Source organism: Myotis nattereri (genome assembly GCF_964212035.1).
Source record: "Myotis nattereri genome assembly, chromosome: 9".
NCBI classification, from domain to species: Eukaryota; Metazoa; Chordata; class Mammalia; order Chiroptera; family Vespertilionidae; genus Myotis; species Myotis nattereri.
The window spans coordinates 58152782-58174682 of NC_138084.1; the positions used below are offsets into that span (position 1 = coordinate 58152782).

General features: G+C 38.1%; 1 pseudogene across 1 annotated transcript; it reads right to left on the reverse strand.

The window, feature by feature from the left end:
* Window positions 1-19482: 19482 nt before the first annotated feature.
* LOC308525538 (heat shock protein HSP 90-beta-like) lies at window positions 19483-21574 on the reverse strand (annotated as a pseudogene). The gene has a single exon. The product of its transcript is annotated as a heat shock protein HSP 90-beta-like (transcript).
* Between the last annotated feature and the right edge of the window lie 327 nt (window positions 21575-21901).

The window sequence follows — 21901 nt, forward strand, 5'->3', positions numbered from 1 at the left end:
AGAGAGGAAGGGAGCGGGAGCGGGAGATAGAAACATCAATGATAAGAGAGAACCATTGATCGGCTCTTTCCTGCACATCCCCTACTAGGGATAGAGCCCACAACTGGGCATGTGCCCTTAACTGGAATCGAACCCAGGACCCTTCAGTCCGCAGGCAGATGCTCAATCCACTGAGCCAAACTGGCTAGGAATGGTTTTACTTAATATTGTATTTCTACTCCTCCTCATAGCAAGAAATGTGAGAGACACTGAAATGGTTTCACTGAGTATTTTAAAGAATCCCTCATCATAAATGCTCCTTTCTGAAATTCTGTCTACACAGAAAATCTTTGAGCCAGAAGAGAATGCTACAAAGAATTGGTAACTATTAAAGCAACTTTTCTTAAATGTAATTGGGACTCTGAGATGAATATTTGATTCTGAGCTCTGTGTTTTCTTTATCTTTTAGAAACAAAGTATAAAATGCTCTTTATCTATATTATAAAAAGCCAGTGGCAAGCCAGTGGCCATAACGACATAACACTGAAACGACCAGACAACCAGTCACCAGGAGGTACACTGATGGGTCTTGCGCTGTATCGGGTTTGGGTCTCACGGTGCGGTGCGTCAGGAGTCAGTTTGGGTCCTGCCGGCACAGGGGGGCCTGGGGCTCACGCGATTTCACGCGCTGGGCCTATAGTTTGTATAATAATGGTCACTAGTATTTAATAATCTGCTCTGATGTGCCAGGTAACATGCTTTGCTTTAAGTGAAGTAGCTCATGTAATTTTCTCAGGAGTCCTATGAAATACATATATTATTATCCCCTTTATCCAAATAAGGAATGTGAGAATGAAAGTTCAAGTAAGTTGAGCCTAGTACCATGGTTAACACTTGATGGATAGTTTAGAACTTCCGACTTCAAAGCCAATGTGAACCCATAGGCTTTGCTGCCTCCATCAGCCTTGTTACTGTGTCATTGGTCTGTCCATCCTATTGGCTTGAGGTCAATAAAAGCATTCTCAGGTCAGACAAGAATACCAAGATTCAAAGAATACCAGTAGCAAGCATTGTGCTTTCTCTTAAGTTCATAATATGATTTTTTCTAAAATTCTTGCAGACTAATTCACAAGTGAACTTCAAAAAGAACTCTCTCCAAATCTACCGGCAAAGACTTACATAGATTCATAGGATTATCCTTCCTTTCTACCAGGAGTTTGTAGACTATCTAAAATAGTTGTGCCTAAATTTCCTGCCCCCAAATCCAGAAATAGTTGTGTTTTGTGTTTTGTTTTGTTTTTGCCTGAAATATATTGATCTGATGTTTCTATATTCCTGACTTTTATAAGCTGCAGAGATCTCCGTTGCAGCACCCAAGAACTCTTTGTAAATAAAAACACGTTGTAGGTAAAAACGCATTGTAGATAAATAAAAAAAGATAAGAACTTGCCTCTTGTTATATATGTCTAAGCAAACCTAAGGTTGAAAAATCACTCACTTGACCTAGGATATCATAGCTTTTACTTTGAATGATATCAAATTAGGAAATTCCATTTCTCAGAACTCCAGTCTCTGTTTGTCTCCATTAATAATGACCATATATAGAGTTCTTCTCTACTCTGCCCGTTTATCTCGTTTAATCCTCAAGAGAACTTCATGAGTGTGATGATTACCATTATACAGAAGAAGAATCTATAGCAAAAGCTACTCCATGTCTCACTAATGGTTAAATAGCTGAGACTTGGTTCTCTTAATCCTCTCACTGTAAAGCACATGATGTCAACCACTGCTGTTGCACTCTCTACTTCTGCCACTTGACTCTTTCAATATTTTAATTAAGAAAACATATATATGTATACTTATAATTTTCTTATAAAAATGCTTTAGTGCTTCTTGCAATCTTTAAAAAAAATATTTTGTCTTTATAACATAATGATCAAACAACTTAGCTCATTAATATTCATTTGGATGAAATTGGCTGAAAATTACCTTGAGTTAAAATTATTGAATTTGAAGTTAAAAATGTCCTTTCCTTATTTCACTTTGCATTCTGTAGAGTTGATACAGATTCACATAAATTAAGGGAAAGCCTGGAGTCCCACCCACAGTGCTGACAGGGGGAAGACAGAGGAATGGCCCCTGTCCCTTTGCATTATCACAATTACCTTTGAAAATGTTGCTTTTAGGCATGTTGACAAAGCCCAGATGTTGTCAGTGGCTTTTTACTTCCAAACATGCAGGCTGCAGAAGTCTACTGAGACTCGACCATATTTGTTACAGAAAGGGAAGGACATTTCACACTCCTTAAAACTACTAACAGACACCCAAGCCACTGACATAAATGCTTTGCCAAAGAGGACTCATTAATCCTCCTTTTGAAAGATGTTTAAGAAAACTGAATGCAGGAATTCTGTATACATATGATGCCTAATGTTCCTATAGAGCAGGAGTTACTAAGTTGTTCATTAAGAATTCTGACCATATCTCTATTAGGAAGGAAAATGATTTCCAAGATTAAAGACTATGTTTCTCACAAAAAAAAAAAAGTATTTTTTTTTGTTGTTGTTTAAATATTGAGTTAAGACCTTTTCTCCTGGGGCTATTTTTGTAGGTCTGATATTTCCTTAAGATTCCAGAGCCATCTTTTCCACTCTGAAACATATATTTCAATGCCTCCTACAAATCAACATGTCCAAAGCTAAATATCAGATTTTGTCTCAAAGCAGCAACTTTTCTTATATCCTGTATTGATCCTATAGAACCACCATGCTTCAGAAATATAAGCTATTTTAATGATTCCTATTACTTTTTGCTTCCAATCAATTTTTCCTTTCAAAATATACATGTTGATTTCCTAATATGTGCCCCACATGGTTATATGACTATTTTGGCATATAGCAGTGGGGGTGGGGGGGGGGGAGGAACAGACTTCTGAATTGCTTACCTAATTGAAAATATTGTGGTTGAATTATTGAGACATTCAAGAAATAAAATATGGCCCTAGCTGGTTTGGCTCAGTGGATAGAACATCAGCCCAAGGACTGAAGGGTCCTGGATTCAATTCCAGTCAAGGGCACATTCCTTGGCTCGGCGCCAGTTAGGGTACGAGCGAGAGGCAATAAATCAGTGTGTCTCTCTCACATCGATGTTTCTCTCTCTGTCTCGCCTCCTCCCCTTCACTCTCTCTAGAATAGAAAAAAATATTCTTGGGTGAGGATTAACAAAAAAGAAAAATAAATAAAATATGTAGAATGCCAGTTGATGGTAAAAGCCACAGAGAACAACCAAGCATGAAAAGAGGATAATGAGCTAAAGAAGAGTGTACAGACCTAGATGAGGTCTGGCCTGGATATCAAAGGGTCCCAGTGGTAACTACTATAAACTGGATTAAAAGAGTGAGTTTGTTCTGTTGGTCAAAAGATGGTAGTAGTGAGGCATGCATATTGGGAAGGAGAGGGCAGTAGTGGTCTTGAGTTGTGCATAGACATTCAGCATCCTTTTCAGACTTGCCAATGGTAACTTGTGAAACCAGTGATTTGAATCTATCTGATTTATTCAGAGCAAGTACAGGCCAGAGACTCTCATGACTTCATAAGCCAGAGGCCAGGCATGGCTGTCAGGGGTTGGGTGGGGTAGGCACATCTGGTAATATTTCATAGTCACCAACTCCTTTAATTCTATGTCCCTTACCATAGTTACTTTATAATCCCAATGTCCAGGTTCAGAAAACTGACTCCTAGTTGTTCTTTTAGCTTTTAAACTAGAATGAGGTAAATAACTCAATCATACATTATCCTTCTGCATTGAAACTGTCCCTTCTTTGTATAATACATATGTATATATAAAAGCCTACGCGACCAAACGACCGTTGACCATTTGCTATGATGCACACTGACCACCAGGGGGCAGGCACTCAATAAACAGGATCAGGCTCTCTCCTGTCTGGATTGAGCCTGTGGGGATCAAGTCCAAACTGGCTATCTGACATCCCCCAAGGGGTCCTGGATTTCAAGAGGTACCCTACCTGTGCATGAGTCCATGCACCGGGCCTCTAGTTGATTATAATATCTTCAACAAGAATGATGTGTTGCTCAACTTTTTATTCTGTGTGCCTTGACTTAGAGTAAAAGTAAGTGAGCCTTAGTTTGACTTACCTCCTGGAATAGGCAGTAGCGCTGCCCTCTGAATTTTTAGCATTATATTATTCCACATAAACCACATTCCAAACATGTTGAACTGACTTCGGTTCCCCACATACAGTCAGATACTTATATTTTAAACTCTGTATTTTGTTCAAGTTCTTCTCTGAGTCTGGCACATCATCTTTCTCACTTGCAATATGTCATTTTTATTTACTTTTATAAACCCATTGCAATATATTTTTCCTACAGTGTTTTCTTAATATCTATTCCATTCATGTATGTCAGTGATGACGAACCTATGACACATGTGTCAGAGGTGACACGCGAACTCATTTTTTTGGTTGATTTTTCTTTGTTAAATGGCATTTAAATATATAAAATAAATATCAAAAATATAAATCTTTGTTTTACTATGGTTGCAAATATCAAAAAATTTCTATATGTGACACGGCACCAGAGTTAAGTTAGGGTTTTTCAAAATGCTCAAAAGGTTCGCCATCACTGATCTATGTAGTTAACCATTTCCTCCCTGGGCTCCCACAGACTGATGGAGAACTTATTCCATCACACTGTAATCAGTTGTTTACATAATCGTTGTACCTAGAGAGCACCATTTTTTATTTATCAGAAAATCTTTTTTTTTTTTTCCTATTCCTGCTAGGTCTCACAGGAACCAGTCCATTTTAAGATGGCTAGGACTACTGAAATCCCAAGAAAGAAGAAAGAGAGGAAGAAATAGTAGGGTTGGGATTTCTTAGTTTGGACTGCCTTACAGGGAAACAGAATCTCTTTTGATTTTCCCCTTTTAACCTTTTGAAGGACTTGGAGGAAAGAAGGTACTATTGGAGAAGATTTTGAATAAAATTTGATTTCTGACTCAGGAATGTAGAGTTATTTTTTCCTTCCATTGTTACTTAATTGTCATTTAAAACCACATCATTTTCATTCCAACAGTAGAGAAAAGAGTCAAGGGCATGTATGGATCACAAGGGAAATTTGAAAAAAAAATTGAATATTTGGATAGGTAAATATTTTAGGATTTATTTTATGAGGAAAAATATATGGACTGAGTTAAAAATTAAATAGTTACTTTTTGAATCATTAGTAGATATTAAATTTTGTTATCCATTTCCTTATAGTTTCAAATAAACTAATGAAAAATCTAATAAAATGGAGATGTCCAAGGTAAGTGGCTTCCAGAAGGCCTATTATTTTCATAAAAAGAGCATTATACTAACATATACACATACAGAAACACATTTCAAAATTGAACAGTTATGTAATCTGACATCTGTACCATGTACCCATGGCAACATTCAAGCAAACTGCCAGCTTCTTGGATGAAGCCAGAATCTATAGTGACACCCCTAAAATATTCTATTTAGGTCTGTTCCTAAAGTTAAACCAGTTAAATATTTTATAAACCATATGATTTCACTCAACTATAGGATATAAAACTGAAAGCAATAAGTGAACAGACAAGAAAAACAAACAAACAAAATCTCATAGACACAATACTATGGTGGTTACTAGAAGGAAGAGGGGTGGGGAGGAGTAATGGGTGGGTAAAGGGGGTCAGATATGGTGATGGAAGAAGATTTGACTTTGGGTGGTGGGCACACAAAGCAATGTTTAGATGATGTATCATAGAATTGTACACTTAACATTTTATTAACCAATGTCACCCAATAAATTTTAATTAAAAAAAAAAACTGTTGTCCCTATCATTGTTCTCAACATTTTCTAGGTGATACAAGAAGTTATAATAATTACTTTGCAAATATTTCACAAATCTGTGCTAGCAGAACTTAACAACTCTCTGTTCCTGTCAAAAATACCCTATATTTTCGATTTCCTCAGCTGTTTTCACAGGTTCTGTTCTTCCTTCCCTAATTCTGCATTCCTTAGTCTATGCTATAGAGTTACTGTCCATCAGAATTAAAAGCCAGTCAGCACTTTTTGAATAATTACTGCATGCTAGGATCTACAAAGTCCTTTGCAGATATCAGTACATCATATTATCTGGTGGAAATGGCTTTGGTGGGCTAATTTAAGACAGAGATTCTGGTTCGATTCTCCTTGTCCATTCTTAAAGTTTCAAATTAAAATATTTTTATGACAAGATTTTAATGATCTGTACAAAATGATTTCGAAGCTGCTATATACCATATGCCTGAAGAAGCTCGACATGTGGCATAAATGTGTGAGAGAGACTATATTTAAGGTAATGAGAAAAGAGGGACTAAGGTAAACTGGAAAGTATGCACTTCACATACAGGCATTGAAACTCAAATATGTTACTATTTTTCAACTACTGTATCGGTTATAACAAGTCTAATTGTTTCCAAATTTTTAATAAGAGTTTATGTTTATTATTATACTAAAGCAATATGAGATTTTTAATTAAATATTTCACTTTAGAATAGTTATAGATTTACAGAAGAATTTCAAGGATAAGTACAGGATTGTCAACACTTTATATTAGTATCACATATTTATCAAAAGTAAGGAACTATTTCACTTATTAACTAAAGTGCATGCTTTGTTCAGATTTATTCAGTTGTTACTAATGTCCTTTTTTCTTTTCTAAGATCCTGTGAGGATACATATAGTAGTCATGTCTCCTTAGACCCCTGAGACTAAGGTTATTTCTCAGTTGATGTATTATGCTCTTAGGTCATTTATATCCCTTCTGCTTTTCTGCCTTTTGCTGAGAGAGGTTAAACTTTACAGCTATAATATTGTCTATTTTTCATTTCAGTCCTATCTGGTTTTCAGATAAATTATTCCACATATAATTGTAGATTTGTTGTATCTGTGGGAGGAGGTGAGTTCAGGATCTTCCTATACTGCTTTCAATATCTTGAACCACTCTCCTTGAAATTGCCATTTTAATAGCAAGGACTATGCAGATAAACTCAAACAAGTACCCTGTAATTAAAAAACATTTGTTCTTTTCACATAAATATGAAATATTCCCTAATTATTAATAAGACACAGCATCATTGCACATTTTAGGAAGGCTAGCCAGGGATGGTGCACAGTCTATGACTTCCACAGGTACCTACCCAAGGAATGCAATTAGTTTCCATGGCCTTGGTCAAGCAATTGAGCCAGCCTGCCACATAGCCCCTGATAAAATATAAGCCAATGTCATATGGATATTTGGTCAGAATTACCTGAATAATTTTTAAACCTCTGTGTTTCTATAAGAATGGGCTGAGTCTATTACATTGAAACTTGAGTAAAGTTAAAAAGAAAAAAACACACCAATAAACTGCATTTAGTTCTGCACACCAATTGTATAAGTACAAGGTGAAAAGTTCAGAGCTAAGCACAAAAACATAGGAAAGAAATCTAGGGTATTTAGATGGTAAAAGTTGTTAATCCATCAATCCTATGATGTAATTGACCAGATTCAAATATAGAAGCAAGCCAGTTGGAAACAGAGGCATGGAATTTAAGTAACTTGTCTCAAATCACAAATACATTACTATGGCTGAAAATAGAGCCATATCTGACTCCAAATCTCTGGGTTATTTCTTTTTCCTGAATACATTTATTCACTCTAATGAGGGAATTCAAAACCATGAGACAAGAGAAATAAATTATTGGAAGAACTATAGATGCTTCCCCTTGGGATTAGAAGACATGGAGAATAGTGAAGACAAGGAAAAGTCATGATTCTATGATTCAAATATCTGATGATCCATTAATGACACAGAAGATAATAAAAGAGGAACAAATTGGTAGAATTTAAGAATAGTAAGCCATCTACTGAGCCAGAAAATTTTAAAGAAATAAGTGGGCTACCTGTGAGGTAAGAGTTTCATGACAAGAACGGTGCTGAGGTAGAGATTAAATACTTGCCAACAGAATTATTAAAAAGGGAGTTTGAATATTGTGAAATGACCATGGTATAGGATATTAAAGTCTAACTCTCAGAGTTTTTATAAGTGCATAATACTCTAGAAGCATACATATAATATAGGAATATCCCTGGACTAACCTGTCAGGACTTTTGTCTTTGCTCCTTCCCTTAATTCAAGTTAACCACAGAATGGCTACCCAGAAACAGAGGAAAGAAAGAAACAAGGAAAGAATCACTTCAGCGATGCGTCTTCAATTTCACTATTACATGACACCATTGTCTATGATACTTGGTTTCCTAAAAGATGCTCAGTGACATGATTTAGGCAAGTGCATCATATTACTCATCTCAATACCTGCTCTATGTCCTACTTCCCCTGAGGATCAAATAGCAGCTTATCATTGGTCTAATAATACTCTGCCCTGAGGTCTCTTACCTCTGCTTCCCTCCATTACTGATTGGCTGCATGACCCTGATCAAGTTACAACTGTCTCATGGGTGTGCTGAGCAGTGCTGGTCGTCTTTCAATCTAATTTACTGTAGGAATAAAGTAACTCGGGAATGATCTATAGAGCGGTGGCAATGCCCAGGAGACTTGGTGAACTCTAGAGCAAGGTGTTTGCAGCAAAAGAGATATCCAGCTCAGGAATTTAACATCCAACTCAGAAAATAAAAATGTAAATATTTATTTTATTGTATATAAATTATGGACTCTAGATATGCATTGCAGGGAGCTAAATGGCCAAAAATATCCATATAAGGTATTTTCATGGTCTTGGATCATGGAAGTATTTCATGTAGACACAGTAATGTAAATGGAGTCCTGGAGTTCTGATGGGGATACTGTCCAGAGTGGGATAAGGTTAAATAATAATAGTTCTATACCAGGCACTATCATGGCCTATTTGCATGTATTATTACCAATATTCCTCATTATGACCATAGAAGGTATGTACAATTACCTCCACTGTACATAAGGGGAAATTTTTATCAGTGATAAATAATGATTTGCTCTAGTTCAGCTCTTTTTAATAATGCTTTTTTGAGGATATGACTTCACTTCACTTAATATGAAATTGTTAATATGATATGATGGTAATGCATATCTTTTATTGCATGTTATCATGATAATGCTGGTAAAGCATTGTAACACAGCAAAATACCATGACAACATAACCTGCAATAAGACGAATTTGGATAAAGTGTGATTTGCAATTGACCATCATGCTCTTTCTTTCACCTAAACTAAGCTCTCAAAAGGATGCAGACTAAGGTTCTTCTAACTGATGGGAATGGGGTTGGTGTAAAGGAATTTCATGGGAAGGGATAGTAACAAAACAAGAGGAGGGGAAATTAGGCTGAGAATCAGGTACCCCATGTCATAAAGCAAGGAGGGAAATTGTGGGTCCCTGTTTCACCAGTAATCTCTTAGTTTAGTCTCCCCAGAAAGAGCCAGAAAAATGTTTCAACCAATCAGAAAGTTCCTGAAAGTCCCAGACTCAGAATTATCCCTGTCGTTATTTAAGCTACAGCTAAAAAACATCACCAGACTACACTAAACAGCGCCTGGAACTGGGGCATATTTGGACCACTGCAGCTACCCTAGATTTCCCAATCACCACCTGTGCAGGTTTACTACAGTTATTTCACTAGCCCCCTTATAGTCAATCCTTCATTTTATTTAAATGATATTTGGGGACAAAAATCTATCAAATAATGACTTTTTAAAAAATAATAACCACTATCATATACTGAGATCCTCTGTAGCTATCACTGTCTTAATCCTTATTCTTGTATTAGCTCATTTAATAATACTAATCCTGTGCCATTGGTACCATTAACATGTATCATTTATAGATAATAAAATTAAGACTTAGGGAGGTTAAGCTAAAGCCAATCCAGAATGTAACATAGCATTTCAATTATCTAGTAATATAACAAACCACCCCACAGCTTAATAGCTGAAAAACATCAGCTGATTTCTTTGCTCACAATTGTTGGTTGGAGATTTGTCTGGACACGATTGGAGCAACATCATAATGTTGGAGGCCTCCGTTGGGGGTGATTAAGTAGTTGGAGGTGGATGGGATAGCCTGAATGAAGCATATGTCTGATGTTTGAATTCTGGCTGTTATCTGGGTTCTCTGGTATTTCCCCACAAGGCTAGTGTGAGCTTCTCTGCATGGTGATATAACGCTTGCTAGAGAAAAGATTCTGAAAGATAAGTCCACTGGGAACATACTTATTAAGCCTCTGCTTGTGTCATGTTTGTTAGCATCTAATTGACCACAAGTCACTGTCTCTGCAGGAGAGAACTAAACAAAGTCTAGTAAGTAAGAAAAAGGATACAGCTATTTAGGGGCTAGGAGACCCCTCAGGAGAAACAAGTATACCAGACTTGTGAGTACAGGTATATTACAGGTATGTGTCAGGTAAGATTAAAAAGAAAAATAATTCATAGAACTATAGGACTTCAAATAGAATCCATATAACTAGTCTAGCCCTACATTTTACACATACATAAGTTGTGGCCATAATAGGAAAAGGAGCCCATCTAAAGACACAGAGCTAATTATTGGCAAACACTAGACTCAGAATGCATATCACACCAGAATCCAAAGCAGAAGCTCTAATAGAGAAGTTGCAGCACGTGGTCACATTGTAGAATGTAAGAGTGCATGGGCTGGATGAGGTGCAAGAGGACTGAAAAGTTCAAATGGTGAAGAGTCTAAAAGTCCAGTCCTGAGAAGTTCAAGTAGCCCGCTTGAGAACCCCTTAGACTTGCAATGCCCCCTTGCCTGCTGCGACCAGGGCGCAAAGACATCGCCCTCTTCCATGTCACTGGCCCGTGTGATTATTTGGAGTGCTTGCATTCTGCTCTTTGTCTACAGGTCTTTGAGCCTCTAGATAGCAAAAGGCTGCCCATGTTCAAACAGAGCAAAGAAAAATTAAGTTTGCAATAAAGGTTTTTGGGTTATAAAAATGATGGCATACATATAGTGCCTTAAAATCACTAGGGGACTGATATGTCTAGAGTATTTGTTATGTAGCAAATTTTGTACTATTTGTACTATTTCATAGAGCTTTTATTTAATCACCTTAAAACTATAAGATGGATGCGTTTTTAATCCTTTCTTTTCCACAAAGAAAACTAAGTGTGAAATGGCTAAATGACTTGCCTAGTGTCACATCTAGCATTTAAAATTTGACCATTATCCTTGTGCTACTCTTTTTTTTTTTTTTTAATGTAATGAAAGCATAATCACATGGAAAGCTAGGATGGGGGGTTTGAATGCAGGGTCAGACAGTTATCTCTAACTTGATCTTGAGGAAACAGAGATAACCTTTCTGAGTCTGGGTACTTTCCCTTGCAGAATGGGGGACTAGATAAGAGACTATCTAACATGCAGTTCACCTCCAAAAAAACGCTTCCAGCTTTCGTTGGCAATTGAAAAAGCAATGCTATTCAATGCAGTGCCATCTGGTGTTCATTAATGAGATTACCAGATGGTTTTCTGGCTAAATTAAAAAAAAAACAAAAAACAGTTAACTCCATAATACATAATAAATATAAGCTATTTACCAAAAATTTAGCTCATTGTGAATTTCGTGTATTTCCTTGTATAATTTCTACAAAGTAGGTGTTAAAATATCAAGAGCATTACTCCAATTGAATGGTTGTGCAATGTTGCATTCAGGAATAGACACTACCTTCATAAACAAATGGGGTTGATTCTACCTGAACACTTCATATTCAAAATAAATCAGTAATAGGTCCCATCACATTTCTTTGTAATTAGTGTTAAGTACATTTTAATCCCATGTAGCTCCATGTATTTGAACAGTAACCAGCTCTATTATATTTGAACTGTGTAATTACACACCAACTCTCTCAGTGGCAGGAAATGTATAATTATGAAGTTCTCTACAATATCAGAAAAAAACAACAACTTTGTGGTGCTGAGGGAAATGACAGTGGGATTATGCTGCTTGTGATTCCACATCTCTTAGCTCAGTGCCCACCTATCTTTCTAAATAGTGTAATTAGGCATGGGGTTGGGTTGGGAGACAAACCATATCTAATATATTAACAGCAACTCTTATTTATAAATAGTTAAAGAGCATTCCACCAAGTTCATGCTAGCCGTTTTCCTTGCACAAAATACAAGTAATTTGCCACTCACATGGAATAACACTATTCTATTGTCCCCCTTTTAATAAAAGATTATAAAAACATTTCCCCAAGTCACTCAAAATGCATTCTGCTATTAGTATTATACAGGTTTTCTAGATTCAAGAAATACAATGGCACAGGGGAGTTAAAGTGAATGAGGTATGCTCAATAAGTAGGAATGCAAACAGAATATGAGCTAAAGGTTACACTTATTGTTTGCTCTCTCAGTAGATGGAAAGTTTGACAATGACATTAATAAAGACACAGCTAAATATAGTTTTTTAAATTCTGAAGCACTTAAATATGAAGTTCCTCATTTAAATTTGTTTAAAAATTAACTGAATATCTATAGAAATTTAGAGAACAGTCTTTGTAACAAGTCACAAAAAACCTTAGTGGAATAGAAGCTTCACATGAGCCAATGAGATGATGAGCTTAAGAAAACCATCTTGAGTAATTTGTGAGTATAATGTCTAAACCTCAGCAAATAGCAGTCCCATAATGCTTTGGTTAGAAGAATGAATATTCTAGAAAAGATAGGGGAAATGAGATTCCTTAAAAAGCAGCTAGAATAACTCCTTTTTTTTTTTTTTTTTTTTTTTTTAGCTTGGGCTTAGAGGGAATTCATATAACAAACAAAAGGTTTCAGATAATTAAAAGTAACGTATAAAGGCAAAAGAATGCAATATAGAAGACTGGGAAAGCAAAAACTATTTGAGATTAGATGGAGAAGGGTGTCTTTTCTGAGAAAGTAAGAATTGAGCTGAAAGCTAAAGCATGAGTAAGAGGCAGATTTGCAGGAGTCTCACAGAATAATTTTCAGGCAGAGGCAAACACAAGTGCAAAGTCCCAGGGGCCACATAATGAAAGAAAACCAAAGAATGTGAAGCAAAATGAAAAAGAAGATCGTTAGCAGTGACTACTTTAATACTGGGTGTGGAAACCAGATAAACATTTTGGGTTAAAAAAATGCTAGCATTGTTTGGGAACTAAATTGGGAAAGGCTGAATGAATTAGAATATCCAAACTTTGTCTCTTACTATAGGCTTTATTTTAAAGTTTATTTTGTCAACTATAGGTATAGCTACCCCAGCTTTTTGTTCATTTCCATTTGCATGAAATGCCTTTTCCATTGCTTTAATTTTAGTCTGTGCGTAGCTTTTGTTCTGGGTTGAGTCTGTTATAGACAGCATTTATATGGGTCTAGTTTTCTTATCCATTCAGCTACCCTATGTCCTTTGATTGGGCATTTTAGCCATTTACATTTAAAGTAAATCTTGATAAGTATGTATTTATTGACATTTTATTCTTTTAACTACGTTCCTCTGTTTCTGTTTGTTTGTTTGTTGTTTTTTATCTTCTTTCTCTTAAAAAAAGATCCTTTAACATTTCTTGTGGTACTGGTTTGGTGGAAATGAACTCCTTCAGTTTTTCTTTTCTGGGAAGCTCTTTACTTCTCCTTCAATTTTAAATTAATGCCTTGCTGGGAAAAGTAAGTCTTAGTTATACTTCATTACTTTTCATCACTTTAAATATTTCATGCCAATCCTTTCTTGTGTTAAGTGTTTCTGTTGAAAAATCATCTGTCTTATGGGTATGCCTTTGTAGGTAACTACAGTCTTTCTCTTGCTGCTTTTAAGGTTCTCTCTTTGTCTTTTGCCTTTGCCATTTTAATTATGATGTTTCTTGGTGTGGGCCCTTTGGGTTATGTGGGCACTCCTGTTGTAATTGAGTCTTGATTGCTATTGGCCTGTTCATGCCTGGTATCAAGTCTCCAGCTGACTGACTATGAGGATCAACCCTGACCAGAGCATATGAGCTGCTGTGCATGTGCAGACTACATGAAGCAAAATTCACTGGAGCAAAGTTTGTTGCCTGCTGACATCTGTCTTAGGATTTACCATTTGTGAAGCTTATTGGATCCTGCTCTGATATTGTTTGAAGCTCACCACCGAGTATGCTGGTTTGGGGACCTCTCAGAAGGGACTTTGGTGGAGGCCAATGTCAGACACTGCCTGTGACTTGCCTCAGGAAACCTGTTTGGAGCTGCAAAGTGATCCACAGTCTATGGCTGCCTCTGTCAGGCCTGAGTGTGCTTGGGAAGAATCAAACTGTACACCAAGGCTGGCTTTACTAACTTGGCCCAGGGGCAGGTCAGCAAAAGTCCCAAGGCACGTTGCGATCTGTCTCCACCTGTGTCTGCCTGCTGGCTGCCTGTTAAGCTCAGTCACAGAAACATCATCTTATAGTGCTCAAGCTGCATGAAGCAGGCTTTTAGTGAAGTAAGCAGGTAGAAGCAAGTGGTACTCTCCATATCAGTACAGGTTCAAACTCAGTGTCAGAGCTGGGTTTGAGGCCATTCAGCAAATGCCCCAAGGTATACCAAGTATAGCTGCTGCCCACTGGGTGCTTGAATACCTATGTGACGTGGCAGAGTCTCAGGGATTCATCAGGGTGAGGCCTGCAGAGGTAATCAGGCCCAAACACACCAAGATTTGGCTGTGTGAAGGGAGGGCTCTGCACGACCATTCATGTGAGGAAAATATGTCCCCTGTCCTAGAGCCCCAAAATTCAGATTCCACTTGGAGCTGGATGTCAGCAGGGCAGGGAGTCAATAAGATGGGGCTCATGGAACTCCTGTGAAGGGGTGGTGTCCGTCAGCCTTGGGGGCAGGTGGAGGGAGTGGCCTCCTCCACAGAGCCACACAACTTAGTCTGTCCTGGATTCTTCCCAGACCTCAGCAGGTGGAACCAACAAGAGTTTGTATGGTGGGGCCATTGGGAGCCCAGAGATTGGGACTAGTGGATCTCAGGTTCATGTGAAAGTAGGGGAAATAGCTGCCTCCCCAAAGCCACACAATTCAGTCACTGACACCCCCTGAGTCTGCCCAGACCTCTATACCCCTACCCAGGCAGCTGACTTCTCAGCAGGGCTCAAGCTCTGCAGGGTGGGACAATGGGGCATCCAGAGGGTGGAGCTATTGCATTCCCCAAGGCTGATGCCATATGGAAGAGAATGCCCCACTCAAAAAAGAAGTCATCTGTGTTGTGAGAAAATAACTCAGTTCAGGGATCCTGGAAACTGTCCCTTCAGCTCTCTCTCCAGAGCCAAAAAATCCCAGTTTTCCCTTAGGCAACGCTAGTCTGCTTTGTTCTCCCTCCACCTGTTTGTTGGCCCTGCAAGAGGGCACCCATGTCACTAACAGACTCCTGTCTCTCCCTGATGGACAGAATCCCTGCTGATTTTCACAGCTAGGTGTTATGTGGGCACCTCTTCCCAACTCTGTTTCTCTGCACTGTGCCACCCAGCTTGGGGTTCAGACACCACACTTTTCAGCTGCACCCATGGAAGCACGGCCAGCCATTTTCACATCCCCACCCTTTGTACCAGTGTTGATGTGGCTTCTTCTGTAAATCCTTGGTTATAAGACTTCTCTTCAGCTAGTCTTTGGTTGATTATTCATGTTGATAGCTCTATATTTTAGTTGTAAATTTAGTTTGTTCCTAGGAGAAGGTGAGTGTAACATCTACCTACTCCATTGCCATCTTAGATCCCTGCTTTCTGATTTCTGATTCAGAAGACAGACAGAGAGAGGGAGGGAGGGAGGGAAGGAGAGAGAGAGAGAGAGAGAGAGAGAGAGAGAGAGAGAGAGAGAGAGAGAGAGAGAGAGAGAGAGAGAGAGACCCAAAGCACATTTGTGGTTAGCAGATTCATGGTTTGAGGGGCAAAACAATGTTTACTCTGTTCAAAAGAGAGTTGGAGAAAATCTATGCATGAATGTTTTCCACCCATGATCTTAGAAGAACATAGGAGTTCAGCCCACATTGGAGTGCCCTTTTCAGAGAATAGTATTGTTTCCTAGGTTTTACTAATCCGAAAGTTATTTTTTATTATGCTAAAGTATGTATAACAAAATTTACAGAATAAAAATTTTTAAATTGGTAAAAAAAGTAAAATAAAATTTACCATTTTATCCATGTTAAGTATACAGTACAGCAGCATTAAGTACATTCACAATATGGTAGAACCATCTATCCATCCTCAGACTTTTTTTTCATCTTGCAAAACTGAAACTCCGTACCCATTAAACAATAATTAAACTTCCCATGCCAGAAACTTTTAACCCTCACCATTGGAGTAGCAAATAATTAGAACACATACGGAATAATCAATCATAGAAGGCATGCTATCCTGAGGCTCAAAATAAGATCGTATTCAGGAGAGAATACAGGATAGAAGTTCAGCAGAAGAGCACACACTTTATGGTTTAGAGAGACGGATTAAGATCAATTTACTCCTTGTCTTCCTTGTTGTGCACAATTGTATAGAGAAACAGGAGGATCAGCCCATAAAAGCATGTGCATCATTTTCTGGCTATGAAGAGCCCGGTGTTTTTCTCTACCTTGCTCACTGGCCTGCTGATGGCCAGATGGCACAATCCATTACAAAAAGGCACATCTCTCTTCCAGGAAGTTGCTTGTTATTACATGAAATACATGCATTTCACTGAATTCTATAATAGAAAACTACAACTTCTCTGAAGTTCCTCTCTTAAAATAAATCCAAAGGGTAAGAGAGCATAACAGACTGGAAGAAAATAAAGGAAAAAAGATTATTATATGTATAAAATGGCACTATGTTAGAATATATATATATGTTATCTCCATTATTAGCCATATGGCTTTGTAAATTTTGTGTTTTCATTATAACTTTATAGGTAGTAAGGTAAAAATCTTCAGCCCTTCAATTTTCCCAAGGCTACTTGTCTATTAGAGTTGGGGTTCAAACTGACTCCACAGCTCTTTCCATTTGCTCTGAGGTCTGGAGAAAGCTGTCTGGGGCTGGTGGAGAACTTCTAGCACATTCCTCACCTATGGAGGATCATGTCACTGGTGCATATATGACATCAATTTAAAAACGAAGGACATGCTGTTCATTGACCTAATTAGGGACAAAACTTGATGGTTTCTTCAAATGTGCTCTAAGCTCCTAATTCTATGAAATGCATGATAAGCACCATGTCAGTAATGTCAGCACATTCTAGCTTTAGATGCATAAAATGTACACAACTGAGTTGGCTTTTTCAACATATTTCATAAAATTTTTACTATTGAAAATTCAACTTGTGCAAATTAGCATATCCAACTTCAGGCAAAAGTAAATCAGCGTTGGCTGATTTGGGCACTGTGCATTGCATTACCGTAGCACTTGATCTGCTTATTTGTCACTGTGCTGGGCAATCCAGCTCTCTTGTCAGCATCCTGGGGGAAGAATGGCATGTTCCAGGATTTATGTGTACTGTGTGTTTGCAATAGAAGATAAAGGTAAGAACTGACACAGACTTGGAGAGAAGCCTGTCTTCCCAGAGAGAATTAAGAACTATCTGATTCTTGACCATGAAATTTCCCTCCAGACAAGGAGAGCATTTAAACCCTGGAATCATACAAGGTTGCAAGAACGTTGCCTGGATAACAGCCAATGATTTGGGGGTGAGACAATCTCTAAGACATTAAGTCAGAGCAAAAGTATTCTTTTCACGAAAGAACAGGAAAGAAAGTCAGATGGTCTGGTTTCAATACTTCGTAAGATGTTCTTTTTTTTTTTTTTTTTTGGAGGGGAAAGGTGATATAAGGAAATTTAGATTTCAGATAAAGATCTATTACTGACAGGGAATTTAAAGGTAAATCCCTTTCTAATAAAAAAAGATGAAGCATATATTATTGTAGGGTAAATGCTGAGCTAAGCATAAATAATACCTGAGGTTTTATTCCAAAGATTTTTTTTAAAAGTAGCTATTTTATACATGTGGACACATTCTAGTAAAATTCTAGTCAAAATCCTTAGCCTTATCCATTGTAATACTTTTTAAGTAAAACGTATTGACTATTATTTGTATCTAAGTTGAGTGGAAGTAGTTATGAGATGGTTTAAATAAACTCTTGAGTTGTTGATCAAAGGAAATTGTTTAATGGTGTCACACTGAATGTGTAATGTCATCTTTCACAAGGACATTTTAAGGCCAGTCCTCAGTCAGAAATTCTATCATTTCACCAATGGAGAATAGTAAAATAATGTCCTCTTTTTTACTAATAAAAATTATATATACTTAAAGTATATATTGTGGATAAAAAGGAACCATCAATCACTGCTAATGGGAATTAAATTGGTACAGCCACTATAGGAAGCATTATGGTGGCTCCTCAAAAAATTAAGAATAGAGTTGCCAGGTGACCCAGCAACATGTCTTCTGTGTATCTACCTGAAAGATTTGAAAAGATTTATTTGCAAAACTAGTATGCACCCCTATGTTCATTATAGTATTATTCACAGTGGCCAAGACATGGAAACAACTGAAGTGTCCTTAGATAGATGACTGGATAAAGATGATGTGGTAGATATATTCAATGTAATTCTACTCAGCTATAAGAAAAGATGAAATACTGCTATTTGCAACAACATGGATGGATCCTGAGAATAACATGTATGCACAATACGTCTGACAGAAAAAGTTAAGAACGATATGATTTCACTCATACGTGGGATATAAAACTGAAAGCAACAAATGAACAAAAAAGAAAAACAAATAAACAAAACTCATAGACAGAGACAGCAATATAGTGGTCACAGAGGGAATGAAGAAGACGATATTAAGGGTAAAGGGAGTCAAATATATGGAGAGAGAAGAAAATTTGACTTTGGGTGATGGGCACACATTACAAGATACAGATATAGGTATCATATAACTGAAACCTATATAATTTTATTAACCAATGTCACCCTAATACATTTAATTTAAAAAAGGAAAACAAGTGTATAATCTGATGCTTTGATATCTATATACGTAGTGAAATGATTACTATATTCTAGCTAATTAACATATCTCCTTTTTTTTTTGTGACGAGAGCACCTGAAATCTACACTCTTAACAAATTTCCAGTATTCAATACAGTATTACAACAGGCTCAGATGATGGTTAGCAATTAAGGTATACACTAGTACACTTTTTTATTTTCATTTTTTTAAAAAAACTGCATCTTCTTTATTTTGTATACTTTAATTTCAGAACAAAATAAACAAAAACAAAAAATCCCCCACAATACTCAACATCCAAACCTGATGTCAAATATGAGAAGAGAATGCTTGAGGCCCTTGTAACCTGCTTTAGGCAGACAACAGAGTAAAAAACAAACAAACAAACAAACAAAAACACTAGACACCAGCAGAGGAAACCAGGCAGGTCAGAGCCACTCAGGCTGCTGGTGGAGCCATGAAGACACTACATAGAGGTCACAGATCTACAGGTAGAAACTCCTAACCTACTTTTTCCTACAAGAGGCACCCTCATCACCCCCAAGGGGAGGGGATCCCACCAGGAACAGCAGCACTAGGTCCTTGTGCTGTCTCTTCATCTTCATCAGTGCCTAGACCTAACTTCATCAAGCAGTGGATACAGTTGGAGTGGGTCTGTGGATCCTCAAGTGAGAAGCAAGAAGAGAGTAACACACTGTAAGTAGCAACATCACAAGGTCTTTGACAGTCCTGTCCTTGTCCGCCTCCACCTTTTGCCACAGTCTCCACAATTGGGGTAGTTGAGCTTTCTGTCCATCATGTAGCCCATTGGAGAGTTGTCCCAAAGTGTGTGTGTGTGTGTGTGTGTGTGTGTGTGTGTGTGTGTGTGTGTAGGGAGGGGCTTTAATGATGAGCTCCATGTTAGCTGCTCCATTGTTAGTCACAATGCAGCTGGATGAAGACAAGCCCATTGGAGATTGTCACCTCTCAACCTTCATATCCAATATTTTTTTCATGAGTTTGCAGAGGTTCTCAAACTTGGCCATGCTCTCTTCTATTTTCTTCTCCTCTTCATGTAGCTCCAGGCCCTCCTTGGAGTTCTTCCCATCAAACTCCTTGACCTGCTGCACACAGTACTCACGGACAGGTTCCATCACATATACTACCTCTTCCACACTTGCTCCACAAAAGTACAGTTGACAACTTGCTCTTTGCTCTCACCAGTGATAGATGGATTTTGGGACTCCATGTGTGAGACATATTCTGAAAAATGAATAATTTCAACTCTAGACAGAGAGGTGTGATAGCACAGAAGCTCAGAAAGGCATCACCAATTAGTAGAGTCCTCATGAATTCCAAGCTTTAGGTTTTTTGAAAATGCCTTAGAATTTCTTATAATTATCCTTGTCTTCTGTCAGCTGAGAGAAGAGCTCAAGTCACTTCAACAATGTTTTTTGAAATGACCTTCTAAATTTTGCTCTGCTGGAGCAATTCTTGGTAGGTATTCATGAGGACAACCACACCATGGATGAAATTGAGATACTTTGGTATCAACTCATCACAGCTGAACACATGGCAGGCAGAGTTTGATGTGTTTATTCTTTATCTTGGTCTCAAAGCAGTCAAAAGGAGCCCCTCAGGGGATGAAAAGCAATGCCCTGAATTGCAACTGACCTTATACAGAGAAGTGCTTGACTGCTAAGTGGTCTTCCCAGTCATTGGCAAGGCTCTTATAGAACTCTCCATGTTCTTCCTGAGTGATGTCATCAGGGTCCAAAATGGGCTTGGTCTTGTTCAGTTCTTCCTGATCGATATAGTTTTCCTTAATCTTCTTTGTTTTCTGTTATCCTTAGCACTATCATCCTCCTCATCTGAACCCATGTCTTCAAACTTGGGTTCTCCTCATCAGCTTTATCTCCCGCATCTTTCTCCCCTTTCTCTTCCTCTGCTTCATCATTGATTTCTTTATCTCATTCCTTCTTCAAATAAAGTGTGATGGGATAACCTATAAACTGTGAGTGCTTCTGCACCAATTCTTTGACCTCCCTCCCTCTAACTACTCCTTCTGGTCATCTTTAAGGTGGAAGATTACTTTGGTACCCAGGCCATAGTCAGCTCGCACAGTGAAGGAACCCTCAGCAGAAGACTCCTAGGCATACTGCTCATCATCATTGTGCTTTGTGAACACAACCACTTTCTCCACCACCAGCTAGGCAGAACAAAAGCCAACACCAAACTCTCCAATAATGGAGATGTTTGCACCAGCCTGAAGAGCCTCTATAAATGCTTTTGTTCCAGACTTGGCAATGGTTCCCAAATGATTTATAAGATCAGCTTTGGTTATGCCAGTGTCTGTGTCCACCAAAGTGAGTGTGAATTCCTGGGGTTTGCAGATGATGTAAATTTTCAGCTCTTTACCACTGTCCAACTTGGAAGTGGCTGTCAGGCTCTCATAGTATATCTTGTCCAAGGCGTCAGAAGCATTACTAATCAATCCCAAAGGAAAATTTCCCAGTTGGAGTAAAAAGTACTGGTGATAAGAAACATGAGTTAGGCAATTTCTGCCTGGAAAGTGCAAGTCTCCACCTCCTCCTCCCCATAATGCATTTCCTCAGACATCATGAAGATGAAGGATGCAAGTACTAGAGAGCAGGGTGGGTAGGGACTGTGTTCAGCTCACACAGTGCAACCAGCATGCTCAGGGGTGACTCTGTACATTGTTTTTTTAGATATACAGTCATTGTACAGTTAATAGTCTACAATCTACACTAATAAAAAAGAAAGATGCAAATTGACCATACCTTTGTGATGCCTACCAGACAATCAGGAGTGAGTATGCAAATCAACCCAACAAAAATGGCAGGTTAATTTGCATACATAGGCACCGAGTGGCTGGGGGGGGGGGGCAGGAGTGGGACGCTTGCGTTGATGCCATGGCGATAACAC